Below are 15,145 nucleotides of genomic sequence, written 5' to 3' on the forward strand. Positions count from 1 at the left end.
ATCAAATCTACAAATGCTCAACACACGAATGTGTAGGGCCAACTGTATTTATTAACATATTTCAAACTTGCTTTTCTAAAACCAAAACTGCAATTTGACATTAAAAACAAAATGATAAAGGAAAAAATTCCTTACCCCAACTGCAGCATTAAAATACATTTCCAACTAACTCAACTAGCTACTTCTCAAAGGAAACCACCCTAAGCCCAGCTTGTTCTCCAGCAGAATTCCTAACATTTTAAAATAATTTCTATACAGGCAACAGACATTTCCAATTTGAACCCCCACAGATGTGTTGGACTACAATTCACGGAAGCACCCAGCCAACATCTGGATAGGATTAAATTTTCAAAAATAAGTCTGAAAGGTTGAAAGAAAATATACCACAAAGCCATTTCATAACCCTGAGAGCATTACTGATAGAATGGAAATTAACACATCTCCCAAACTCAGGGAGCACAAAAAATCATTATAAATTCAGGGAGATTTAGAAAGGAGCAATACTGCAGTCAGTCCTCTGTATCCATGAAGTCTATATCCAAAGATTCAGCTATCCACAGTTTGAAAATATTACAAAAATTCCAGAAAGAAAAATCCGATCTTGTCATTTTACTATGCAATGGTATAAATGGGATTTGAGCATCCACAGATTTTAGTATCCACTTTGGGGGGGGGGGAGGGTTCCTGAAGCAAAACCCCAGCAGATATCAAGGGTCCACTGTAAAATGATTCAGCAACAGTATTTGGACACATTTCTAATAACTGGTTTTATTCTACCCTACAGAAAAGATGAAAATTTTGCAAACTATTTATATTCTTCCTTAGTTATACTTTGTAGATATTTTCCTGAGTTAAATACAGTGTTAATGTAGCTGAAAAATCCATATGAGTGAGGACACTGCTAGAGAAAGCTGGTTCATTCTCCAAACTCCATAATCTCTTATCCTCTAGGATCGATCCCTCCCTTGTAAGTTTTAAACTTTGGCATGCAAGTTCCTTTTTAAACATAATTACTGTTCCTAAATCAGCATTCCTTCTATGGTAAATTCTCTGCATTAACCCAGAAGGCTCAAAGAGATAAGAGCATTAAAGACATATTTTGAGCAGCAAGTGAAGTCATGTGTAACAGATATCCCAGTTGCAATGATATAAACCTTTTCACACTCTTCACAGGAAACATTCTAAATTAGTTCAAAATTTGCATGACACAATTTAAACTTTTTGAATAGTTTTTTTCTATCAGACACATGAGCAGGATCCCAATGAACTTTTAATATAGTTTCTTCTAGTTTGAAAGGTATATTCAAGCTTCTAAAATGACAAAAGTCCCCACCTAATTTGAATTAGTCTCTCTCAATTGATTTTAATAAAGTATTTAAATAATTAATTAATATCTTGCCTTCCTCTGGACAAGAGACTAAAAGGACCTTATCCCCTCCCTACACACACACAGACCAAAAAATCTTTCCTAGTACAGTATTTATTTCTGTAGTTAATTTTTAGTCTAAATGAATACCCGCATGCAGATCAAATTGAGATGTGCTAGTTCTGTATTTCATATTCCGATGTCATAAAAAAGTAATAACAAAAGGTCTTGCTTGAAAATTCACATATCCATCCTACATCTATGAATTTAATCTTCCATGGCTTGAAAAATATATTTTAAAAATCCAAAAAGCAAACCTTGATGAACTAGCAAATTGCTAAAGGGCATACAATGGGATAATGGTATACGAGATCCAGAAACCCAGCACAGTATAGTAGTTTGAGTGTTGTGCTAAGAATTTTGGTATATCAGAGTTTGAATCTCTACTTGGCCATGGAAACCCATTTAATGACTTCGATAAGCACAGTATGAGAGGGAGAAAAAAAATGCCCTTGCACAACATTAGACAGCCTGAGAAGCAATGGTGTAGAGCAGTGCCTTTCAAACCTGGGTTTCTCAGATGTTTTTGGCCTTCAACTCCCAGAAATCCTAACAGATGGTAAACTGGTTGGGATTTCTGGGAGTTGTAGGCACAAAATATCTGGGGACCCCAGGTTGAGAACCACTGGTGTAGAGGTTACACTATTAGAATGGTACTGTTGCAACCCTAGGCTATGTAAGCATCTCAAAACCACATTATATGCAAGCAACAGCAAATTAAATTTCAGAGTCAATAAAATGAGTTTGAATCCACAAGAACAAAGTACTAGAAAACCTTGAAGCAAGAGTCTATAAAAATCACTCCAAGAACATAGTCCAAACTAGATATCAAAGTAAGTCCCACAAACGATATCATGAATAGTCCCAACAAGGCTTCAAGGATTAATCCAAGACATGAATCAAGCTGGAAACACAGAAAGCAACACTGGAATGCAGGGACAAAACTCCAAGTTTAGTCCAAGGTATAGAGTCCAAGCTGGAACACAAGGCAAGGGTCTTGGCTGGAACAAAAATCCAAACTGCAAAATACTGGAGCATTCAACTGGAAACACAGGAACAAGCAAGGCTGGAACTTGAATCAAGATACAAGGCTGCAGAAATACACATGAAGCAAAGATCTTCCTTCTTGGATTTGTGACGTTACCACCTCTGACTGTGTCAGAGAAACCACCCCTTCTTAAGGGAAATGCAAGGTCCCATCTCATGAGAATGTTGCTCATTATTTCGTTTCAACAGCAAACGCCTACTCCTCCTAACATACTCCTTTTCTTTTCTCAACTGAGTTATCGCTCTCCTCCAGTCAAGCTCATTATCTGTCAGACCCCTGGCAGCTGGGCACCAAGAACCATACACGGAGGCCAGTCTCTAATATCTTTATTAAGGAAATATATAAAAGCAATAAAAACAAGTGAAGAATATAGTTCAGAAGCAGACCTTTCAAATGAGGTCAAATATAGTCCAAAAATGTATAGTCCAATAAATGATATTAGAGTTCAAAGTTCTTTATCCAATACCGAAACACACACTATTGCCAAGCAATAGCGTGGGGAAATGTCAGAGTCTTAGAGTCCAAGGTAGCTTGACAACAAGGCTGGAACAAAGCTGGATATAACTTGGTTCTTTATCAAGGTCCGTGACTAGGTACAAGGTAACCAGTGAATCCTGGAACTAGGTCCGTGGTTAAAAGCAAAGCGATGCGAAATCTTGAATACTTAATCCGGGAGGCAAGGAACTGGGGTTACGAAGTCCACACACGATCTCACTCCTGAAGCTGATCTGTTGACTCCGCAAAGAATCTCCCGCGCCAAACACCTATATTGGGTCTCGTTTTCCCGCCAACAATCTCCTTCCCTAGAGAACGAGAAGCGAAACCCAACTCTGTCCAGATGCAAGACTCCTTAGAATTTCCCAAGGGAAGCAGGCCTAATCAGCCTGTTGTTTGGCAGCGATCCGTAAACTCCTCCGATTTGCTTCTCTGACTCCTCTGTCTCTAGAGTAAGATTCCCTCCTGGGAAACGGAGGGGAGGAATGCCCAAGGTCTGTTTTACTGAATTCTTGAGAATAAACATCAACATCCGGCAGGTGAAAGGACTCCGGCTCTTGTTGAACCGGCGAAAACCCCATGTTTTCATCTTCATCTGCCACGATAGTACTAGGAACAGGACTACAAGGCCCATGGGGCATCACATTATCCCTCTCCGCTTTATCACTTCCAGGATGTCCAGCTGGCACCAGGAAATCTGACCTTGACTTCTTTGAGGAATGTGGTTCAAACTGACTACTTGCAACCATTCTGTCTCTGGTCCCAGAATCCACTACGACAAACTCTGGCTGCATCTCAGGCCCAAACCCAGAGTCCTCTGGCAAGACAGGTGTACAACATTGATAGAATGGATGGATGACTCATTGTTCTAGTACTGAAAGGAAGGAATATCGGTATGCCAATAAAAGCAACAGATCACTCTCATTTCATTTTTCCTTACAAAATATCTCTACACAGAGTTTCTGAGTTACAAACATCCAACTTACTTATGACTCCTAGTTACAAATGGGGCAAGACAATAGGAAGTGAGTGGAAATCTATTCCTAGAAAGCAAAATTCACTCCTGTGAGAGTTTTCATGGAAAAAAAGTGTCCCCACTGAAGCTTTATCATTTATCCGCAGCAGCCCCAAATTTTCAAAATCCCATTGTCATAGAGATAGAAAGTGAGGTGAGGAGACAGAATCTTCTAATCAAGGGCACAGACAGCAAAACAAACCTTACAAGTGTGCTAACCCTTCCCTATGCTATTAAAAACTTTGGGGGGGGGGTGTTGGAGTTACACTTTAAAATGTACCTGTTCTGACTTAAACACAAATTCAACTTGGACATTTTCAAACACAAAGGCAACTTTAATGTAATTTTTAACAAAAGTGACTGATTTACATTAAAATTTCTGCATCAAGTAATGACTTCTGGAATTAGGTTAAACTACTGACTCAAATAAATTAGAAACAGTTCTAAAGAGTCAATAGAATTTATCTTTTGGTTATTCACTGAAGGACTAGTTCTCTTGGATTTTTACAGAACCAGTAGAGTATTAGCTTTTTGTTAGTCCCCCCAGGGTTGGAGAATTACAAGGCTTGGATCTCAAAATCCATTCCTGTGCCTCAGTGGGTTTTCTTGTTTTTCATATTAGACACTGTTTGGGGACTTTTCATTTCTTCCAGGCAACTTATTTAAAGTTCAAAATCCTGGGACTTTTTCTCGGATTCACATAGAACTAGTAAACTAATGAAAGTGGGGTAAGGTGATGAGACAATAAGGAAAAAAGACACAAGAATATCGAACAGGCAGCAAACTCAGATGCCAAAGTCATAATTAACACATATAACCAGTTAAAATATCCAGCAACCTACACACCCAAGTCTTGCCTGCATAAAAATAACTTTCTGATGGTTCAAAGGCAACAAAAGACAGCCTTGCATCCCTCATGCGGAGAATTGTGGAGTTGGGAGTCTTGTCCATGAGCATATAAGAGCATACAATCACATTTTTGTTCACTCTGCTTCGTCCATGTATGGATGAATCTATTTATCTCCTTGTAATCTTCCCAAATAGGATGTTTCCTACTTATGATAGTTTATGCCCTTGAATAATCCACCCATGCAGTTGTGGAACAAAGAATAAAAGGTGAACAAGACTGAGTCATCTACCTCTCGTCTTTCTTCTGTCTCTGAGTCAAGAATCTTGATTTCTGTTCATACAAAGCAAAAGTGAGTGACTTCTGAAAACAAATCTCATTAAGAAAAATATGACCAAGGCATGAGTATTTAGTCTGGCAACTATTCATAAAAATGTGACAGTGTTTGCTAGGACATCTCTGAAGCAATGATAGGAATCCAACTTTGCTGCCATGAAAGCTTACAATGAAACAAGTTTAAACTTCTCCTTTTTAAAAAGTAGGGGAGGGATCATCATAAAAAAGCATATTGTTTCCAACTAAGCAATTGAAGAATGTAAGGACATAAACTATATCAGCGACATCAGACCAAAGGCTTTGAGCATTCTGTTCACACAGTGCCCAACAGGTTGGCTACGGGAAACCCACCAGCAAGACAGAAGTGGACTGTACTGTCCTCCTTGCATTCCCCAGCAACTGTTATACACAAGTATGCTGTCAGTGATATTGGAATAAAAATCCAACCTGACAAGTTACCATAACTACACAAATCTATCTAACCCCCTTTAAAGCTCTTTGTGTTAGCAGGTGTTGTAAAAGTGAATACCACAGTTTTTCTGATTATCATCTTTGATCATTTTGGTTGCTTTCTTCTGCACCTTCTCCAGAAGTAAATCATTTTTATGTATGGTGACGTGAACTATACATAGTATCTCATACGTTTTTTTTCATTCATGGACCATCTTAAATAAGAGAGTAATGAAATGAATAAGAGAGTAATGAAATGTATACTTCGTAGACATTATTGGTGTCTCTACTTTCCCTTCCCTTCCACCATTCTCATATTGGGTTGAAAAACACATCAGCAGATGGAGGATTCCCCTTCTTTCTTGGATCATTTGGTTTTAGGCCAGCATCCTGGTGACATATACTTACAGAAGCAAGAGTTGCAAAGGTGTAAAATCTTTTCATGATATTGGTTAAAAAAACAACAACATCCATTGCTTCCTTGTGCAACATTTTCTTCCTGATTGCACAAAGAGAGTTGCTGTGCTCACCTGACCCAAATGCTCCCTTTACAGCCATCCTACTTCGGCAACTGTACAGACTGGACGTCATGCCAAAGTATGCTGGTAAAGCTTTATGGATCTCAGACCTAGCCTCTCTCTGTACATGGTCTCCCTAGCTCAAATGAATTTAATTGAGCTATGTGCAATGTAAATATGTCTAGTATTGGAGTGCTTACTGGTAGAAGTGTCCTCTCTTTTCTCCACTTCACTCTTCCCTTCGGAGACTCAAGCAGATTAGAAAAACAAAGCAGGAAAAGTTATCTGATGCCTATAATATCCAGTTACATTAGTCATCACTCTTTTACTGATGTAATGGCAAAAGGTTAATCTAAAAAGGAGCAGGATAAATCTCAGGTTTCATACACAGACTAGGCTGGTCACAATGAGTGTTGACTCCTTTAGCAAGAGAAAAGTTATTTACAGAAAAGCTTTCTATTCAGTACTAAATCAAGAAAACACACACACATAAACACAAAAATCACCTGAAGAACACGTCATTCTTTGCAAATATACAAAGCAGTCAATAGCGAAGAGGTCATAGTAGCCCTGCTGTGGTTATGTTAATAACAAAGTGTTGCTAGGAAACTCTACAGTCTACGTGGAGTTTCTGATAGGGGGGGAAAAGAGGGGGGGTCAGATGTTGAGTTCTCACAACTTATTTTGTAGCCTCAAAGACAGCCTCCCAAGAATGCATTCTAGGATCAGTGCCATCTTCTGACACCTGTATAAAGAGAATTGTATGGCAAACGGCAATATGAAAATACAAGGCTCGGTTGGCAATACTCCAGTGACAGATTACATCTCAATGAAATTTGTTGTGCAAGTTGTTTTTTCAGCAGCATTCTTGTGAGTGCAAAAATTACAGCACCTGCTGGTGAAATAGGAAGCAGAAATATTTTAGAAAGTGAAAACTCAATAAAAAACAGCAACTAGAGGCACCACAGTTTTGCAAGTTTCTTCCAATTGTAGCTGAATGAATATTAAATCCATTATGTCCAGAGTTCAAAATTATATAATTGTATCCTGGTATTGAAGAGGAGTACATTTTAGTAATATTATAAGGCATTGTGGTGCATCTGTTGGATATGTATCTTGTATGAATTGTGTAGTTACATAATGTGTCATGAATGCTGGTGTGAGTCATCTTTTAAAGTCACAGAGTTGGTGAGATCTTTTAATGTCAGAGGAACTGCCTTTAGCTAATAATTTAGATGGAAGCTAAATTGGAGATGAGGAGAAGAGCAATTGCAGTGACTCACCCTGATAATTGACAGAAGTTATTTCACAATGGAAAAGCAACCTTAGTAGATAAATATTCCTAACCCGCTGGTTGTATGTTTCAGCTCTTGTATTATTATAAAAGTAAATGACATACTGTTTCATCCTGGACTTTCAAAGTCCAGACCTATTCACTCTGTACATGATCCTAAAACTGTTACATTCTCTTTTGCACTTGCTTCTGGCTCAGCAATCCATATCATTTGGAATCAGTACCTTTGATAGGTATTTCATGCTCCCATTATGGACACAATATGAATAGTTTTGAAAAGAATCTCTGAATGGTTTTTCCAGGGACAATTTGAGCAAGCAAAAACAAAGAACACATTCCCCTTTTCCATTTTTTTCTATTGCATATCAACTAGTTCTCTCTTTTTTTTTCTTATTCTAGTCAACAGTATATGTCCATTAGAAATCTACTCTAAATCAAATATACTTTGGATGTACCCTAAAGTCCCTTAAAGTATATGCATATATTCAAGTTTAGACATTCTTGTCCTTGTTTCGACAAGGCAGACTTTATGGGGGCATCATTTTGGCGTGATACTAACTGTAGGAATATTGTGTTATACAATTATAGTAATTATAGCCTGCAATAGAATCTGTTTATCATTCCTATAAACACACACCTTATAATGTCACTGCTAATGAACCTGAGCCTACAGGAAATGTTCTGCTGTTGTGACATAACATTCCTACTGCTGAGGAGGGGCTAGAAAGACAATGGAAAATATAGTAAACCGATAGAGTGTGAAGGAGAGAAGGGGGAAAAAAACTGCACTGAAGTGGTACTTCTGGAATAGAAGCGGCTCAAAGGGAAGCCACCTGTCCCATTCTATTAGGCCAGGCTCACAATTCCCAACAGCAAGTGTATAGAATTCTGGGGTTCACACCAGGATTGGATAAGGAGATTCTAGACATGAAGAGGGAAGCCTGTATGTGCTGATTTGCATGTCAATACACCAAGAGTGCTTCCCTGTCCCTCCCAGCTCACATCTAGCTGAGAATCTTGGGAACAAACAGAAAACACTGGTCTCACTTTTGCTGGTGCCTTGATCTTTGCCAGAGTGAGGTTTCAATGGCAAAATAGCAGAATGGTTTGCAAATATTCCCATCACACCCATTGGAATATGGCAGTGCTATTAGCACTTGGGAAAAGAATCCCACCAGTAATTGTTCAGCTGAAGGAAATGTAAGTACAGTCCTCTTGCAGAAAATAACAGGCTATCAGTATGATTAAAGGTCAGATCCCCCTTTAAAAGCATTTATAGGCATAAAAAGATCATTATGTTGGCCTTGTCTACAATTTCACCTGAATATTTTTTTTCCTTTTTTGTGGTGAAAGACTTATCTTCTTACATGTAAACTGATACCAGAAGATAACATAAATTGTGATTAGGTTTCAAAGGAAACACAGTACCTCTATACTGAAATTGATTTTAATCACCTCAATACTTAATTGTTTCATATTTTCTTTAATTGCCCATTTTATGAGACAGCTTTACAATAGAATATTAATACGTAAGAAGATATTGCAGAGAAAATTAATAAACTAGCTAGCGAGACTTCTACATATACAAGCCAGCAAGTTAATCTCTATCACTAGTGACAGGAAATGCAAGAGCATGAGAAGGAAGGCGTACAATATACTAGTTTAAACAAATTGAACTATGGTCTCTCTTTTGTGCCACAGACTATTGATTTTGGTCAGTAGGTTTTGAACATTCATAAAGATAAGTGTTATTTTACAAATGTGACTGTAGTGGAACACCAATTTTGTCTTTTCTTGGAGCTATCATTATTGCTACCTTTTCATGGGGATTTCCAAGCACTAATAAAGGAGTTAAAGAAGGAGAAAAATCTGGCAACCATCACAGCTAGATAGCAGAAACAACAACAAAACTTACACTGGATATTCTACATGGTTATTATATTCAAACTGAATTTCAGTTTCTAATATACACAGCTAGCTTTTCCAATGTTCTGAAACATACATAGGGGTTCACCAGGCTGTTAGTTTGTCCCACGGTCATGAGTATATTGGTCTGAGTCAATACAAAACTTTTTCAGCTGACTGAGGCAAGTTCCCTTCCTTGCTGTTAAATGTTGTAGGTACATCAGCAGTGTACAGTGAAGAACCTTTGGAATTAACAAACAACTTTAATTTGTAATATTTGCAATGTGGATCACCATACAGGTAATATTGGGTCATCCCCCCCCCCCCCCGCACTACCCACAATCAATTCTAAAGTTGACTCCAGAGCCAGGTGGCAACAGGCAGAAAAGCATGCTGTTATCATTTATTAGCACCTAGAAGTCCCTTGTTTTCCAATGTGCTGTTCAAATGTTCTATATCATTAATAACTTCCTTTCATTTACCAAGCTGTCTGAGATTGTCAGGTGATCCAATCCGCATGCATACAGGAACCAAGTCTGGGGGAATGTTGGCTTGGAATAAGCAAAATAGAACAGTGATATAAGAGATATGATGCTGATGCTGCCCAGATATCCCTGGCGACCCATACTGTTGCCTGAATATAACTGTTCTGAAATTTGAATGTTATGTATATTTTATTAGGTATAAGAGGGCCTTCTTTCCAAAATAACACACACACATATGCACTGCGCATTTTTGTTTTGGCTTCTTTAAACCACCATATAGTGAGCTAAAGAGATGTTTCACCAGGCAAGAACTTCTGTGACACAATGGGTTAAACCCTTGTGCCAGCAGGATTGCTGACCTGAAGGTTGGGTTGCTGACTTGAAGGTTGCCGGTTCGAATCCGGGTGGCTCCCCATGCAGGGACATGAGAGAAGCCTCCCACCAGATGGTAAAACATTAAACATCAAGCCGCCCCCTGGGCAACGTCCTTGCAGATGGCCAATTCTCTCACACCAGAAGTAACTTGCATTTTTGCAAGTCACTCCAGACACAAAAAAAACCAGGCAAGAAACCTATGAGATCTCACTTTTTGGCCCCCTTTTGACATATAGGGAGACTTATATCCAGGAACTTGTTTCTTTTTTTTGAATGGAATGGCTTGCAAGCATGGGGTCTCTTCCGGTCTCTTCTGATTTCATTATTCTACCAGGAACTCACATCAGCACCTTGATATGTTTCCTACAATTGGAAGAAGGAGTAGGTAAATGGTAGAGAAATATGCTTTGCATTCAGAATATCTCAGGTTGGATCCCTGCCATCACACAACAGGGCTTGAAAAGCTCCTAATAGAAATGCTAGAGAAATACAGTAGAGTCTCACTTATCCAACACTCGCTTATCCAACGTTCTGGATTATCCAACGCATTTTTGTAGTCAATGTTTTCAATATATCATGATATTTTGGTGCTAAATTTGTAAATACAGTAATTACAACATAACATTACTGCGTATTGAACTACTTTTTCTGTCAAATTTGTTGTATAACATAATGTTTTGGTGCTTAATTTGTAAAATCATAACCTATTTTGATGTTTAATAGGCTTTTTCTTAATCTCTCCTTATTATCCAACATATTCGCTTATCCAACATTCTGCCGGCCCGTTTATGTTGGATAAGTGAGACTCTACTGTACCAACAATCAATGTCAACAATGCAGAACTAGATGGACTGATGGTCTGACTATTAAGGCTAGTTACTATGTTCCTAGTGGACTAGTCTGATGAGCTGGTCTACAAATATACTTAAATACTTTGTTTAAAAAACCGAAACCTTCTTTTCACATCCTTTACAGCAAAAAGCAGCTGGACTTAACTATTATATGGCTATAATTATTTTATTTACAACAGTCATTCCCACTCTGGGGCATTCTAGTTTACAGCATCAGCTTAGTCCAGAATGAAGAGCTCTGCATCCTTTGCTGTACTTCCTTTGGGTTCATGGACCATCCAATACTACCCTTCCTATCAGGATACTGTACTTGGTCAGTTAGATATCTGCAACACAAAAGGATGCAGCATGCAGATTGTAGCTTCTGTTGCACATACTCCATGTGTCTGTTAGATAAATCTGGAATTCAGTTCCAAGTAATGCAGTGGAAAAGCTGAAACTAACCACAGTACATGTCATCATGCCTCAAAGCAGGGATGGGCAACATGCAGCCTACATGCCACTTGTGGTCTTTGGTCCCTCCAAATGTGGCTCTCACGGCCTCCAGATCCTTAAAAATATTTGGGGGAGGGTCTGATTTTGCCTCCTTATGAGCCCAAAGCATCCAAAACTACCCAAAAATACAGTGGTTTGGCTCCCCTGACCCAAAAAGTTCCAAAAAAAAAAACCACCAGAAGAAAAAAAAAAACATCTGAAAACTGGCCAAAATGGCAACCACAAGTGATGTCAGCTCCTCACTGAAACACACCACTGGGTGGGCGTAGGGAGGAAAAATTGCCCTTGCCCAATTGCTCACCCCTGTCCTACATGCATTGTTTTAAGCCACCCATCTGTTAAGATCATGGCCCTTGACCCTGCAGCCTCACAGCATTTTGGAGCCTGAATGAACATGGAAAAACCCTAACACATGTCAAAGGAAACCATTTTTTGTTAACTGATTGTTACTTCAGGTTGACACATTAACTCCAAAGTCCTCCTCCAGTTAAAGCATGCAGAACACCTATGTTTACAGACAGAGAGAAATAGAGACTTTTCAAACTTTAACAATAATTATCTATGAGAAGGGGGTGCAAAAAACAGGGGGAAATTTCCCTGAGGACTCTTGCCAAGGACTGCCACTAAAACACTAGACATATAGTAAATCATCCCTGTGAAAGGTCATGGTGTGAGCAGCAGGTGCAAGACATTGCATAAAAAGCATTTTTATGCACTTCTGGATTCTTCAGTGTGGCAAATAAAATGATAGAAAGGTGTTTACAGCATAAAGAGCAATGGTCAACAAAAAAGAAAACCATGGAGGGCAACATGTTCTCACAGAGGCCAATAAAAATGTGAGAAGCAGGCAGAACAATCCTCTATGCAGGGCACAAGTGATTGTAAAGCCATTAAAATACAATAAACATCAGAGTACTATTTTATCCATGATCTGGAACTACTTTTTTATGGAGCATTGGCAGGGAGAGAAGATGCCAGCTGACTTCCAGGTTGCTGCTGGGGCTTATTGGCTAAGTTGATATGATGCTATGCAACATTCACGCCATGTTGAAGGACCAAATGATGTATTATACACAGAGGATTGTAGCTTTGAGCCATTTAAATGTTAAATGAAAGGTGTCTCTCATCAAGAAAAGAAAACTTGTTAGAGGGGGATGTTCAGGATCACTCGCTCTTCAGTTGTCCTTCTAGTTCATCTATCCCAGGAGAAAACTGAAAGAGAGATGCACATGTGCATTTCCTAACCACAAAAAGAAGCTACAAAGATTATATGTGATGAGCCTATAGGAGAAATTGGGTGCATGGAGTTTGACACCTTTTTAACTACCATGGCTAAATGTTATGGAATCATGGGAGTTGTAGGTTTACAAAGTCTTCAGCCTACTCTGCCAAATAATTCTGCTGTCTCACCAAACTACAAATTTCCACAGCATTGAACAGTGGCAGTTGAATCATAGAATCTTAGAGTTGGAAGAGACCTCATGGACCATCCAGTCCAACCCCCCTGCCAAGAAGCAGGAAAATCACATTCAAAGCACACCTGGCAGCTGGCCATCCAGCCTCTGCTTAAAAGCCTCCATAGAAGGAGCCTCCATCACACTCCAGGGCAGAGAGTTCCACTGCTGAACAGCTCTCACAGTTAGGACGTTCTTTCAAATGTTTAGGTGGAATTTCCTTTCCTGTAGTTTAAAGCCGTTGTTCCGCATCCTAGTCTCCAGAGCAGCAGAAAACAAGCTTGCTCCCTCCTCCCTATGACTTCCCCAGTTTGAAATGGTGTCAAACTGTATTCATTCAGTATAGATGCAGCCATTGTCAGACTACCATTTGCATCATCCCCAAGTTGTTTGGAACCCAAGGTCTTTTCCAGATATGACCCCTCCCCTTCCTCGGCCTCAGGCCTCGACCTAGCTGTAAGATTTCCTTGCCAGAGATAAGCACCATGTTGGGCTCAATAAATATTTAACAGTATTAATTGTATCTGTTTATCACAAAGACCCAGAGCAGAGTCCATTGTACCTTTGGGGTTCCCTAAATTTCACACGAAAGCTAAGGGCAATCCTTGCCTCTTAGAGATCTTTGACATTCATGGGTAATATGTATATAGCCTGGGGACCCAGTACACTTCTTGACATTGGGGAAACAACCAATTGGGAAAACATCTCTAAAGGAACACCTATAAAATGCAAAAAGAAAAAAAGTAAATTACTCAAGATATTCCAGATCTGTCAAATGTGAAAGAAAAGCTCTCCACAATTTCCTTTAAACCTATCACAGTGTAACATTATACATGCCTATTTAGAAACAGGTCCCACGGAACTCCACTAAAATCACTGAGCTTTACTACCTTGTCAACTGTATATAGGATCCTACTGCCAATATCATAAATCCAAATCTATTGGTGAGGATTTTTGTATAAATCTTAGTGTTACCTCCCTGACCTTATGAAATGTGATCTCATTTTTTGCTTTTACCACTTTCAACTATTCAGCAACCACAGGAAGGGAGAATTTTTTAACATCCACACACATTTTTAAAGCTTATCACCTCCCTCCCTTTCCTGGCGCAGTTCCTCCCTCACACTATATGAAAATTCATCTTTGGGAGACCTATTCAAAAGTGGCTCAGCTGCTTATGTGTGTAAAATGGGTTTTTTATACACCTGCATAGCCCATTCTCTCTGCTTCCTGATTTCCAGAGCATAATAAAGCAGACTGTTGGAATAGCAACCACCTCTCCTCTCTGGCTGCCTGGCAGCAACTCAGGCCATGCTTGGGCAACCCGCATGCTTAACGCGCTCCCCTTCCTGCCAATTCAAAAAATTCAATTTTCTGAGAGGTACTCATGCATGCCAAATCAGAAACTGTCTTGATCTTCCAATACAGAAGAGCTTTCATATCCAGCAGTGTCATTCCCAAAATAATTATGTCCATCCTAACTATATATATTTTGAGTGACAGCCGTACAGTTACACATTTCAATTAATACTCAGTACAAGTGATGCTCTTAAGGTGCAAAGGATATCCCACTCTTACAGCAATTTCCTAGACTGATGAGTTAAGGGCCCCTTGACATTTGGAACAAACCCTTGGTATTGAATTCTAAACTTCATAGGAAACCTATATAAAGGCAAAATGTGCACAGGAGTGCAATTTCCATTGTTTAAAATAATCCAATAGAGGGATGAAGAATAACACCCTTTAAGACAGAACAGTTGCTGGCTCAGTTCTGGAAGCAGATTTCCAAAAGCCGCAGAATATGCCGACTCCCTAAGTTTTTTAACCCACAGTTCCAATCTTGGCACGGAGCATAATTTGAAAAGACAGGCAGATGTGTGGGTTTCCTGATCTCATTTGTGCTGGAATAAATGGGAAACCCACACACTTTCTCTTTACAAACAAGGAGCTGCGGTTTCTTTTTAACTCTCCTGAGGAAATTAACAGGGAGGTTCAAAAAGCCATCAGCCAACCCAGCACCCAATATACTTGCACCTCAGAAGTTTTTATTATTGTGGCAAGGGCAGGGAGGCAATCCAGAGGGGCAGGAAGATGAAAGTCATCTGAAGCAAATTCTCTTTCTGCTTTGAAATCAGCTTAAACTGGGAAAGA

The 15,145-nt window shown here is 39.2% G+C and overlaps 1 protein-coding gene across 13 annotated transcripts in view; it reads right to left on the reverse strand.

Moving 5' to 3' along the window:
* Positions 1-15,145, reverse strand: part of nav2 (neuron navigator 2) — a 691,770-nt gene that overhangs the window by 241,780 nt on the left and 434,845 nt on the right. The window lies entirely within an intron of this gene.

Source organism: Anolis carolinensis, chromosome 1 (assembly GCF_035594765.1).
Source record: "Anolis carolinensis isolate JA03-04 chromosome 1, rAnoCar3.1.pri, whole genome shotgun sequence".
NCBI lineage: Eukaryota > Metazoa > Chordata > Lepidosauria > Squamata > Dactyloidae > Anolis > Anolis carolinensis.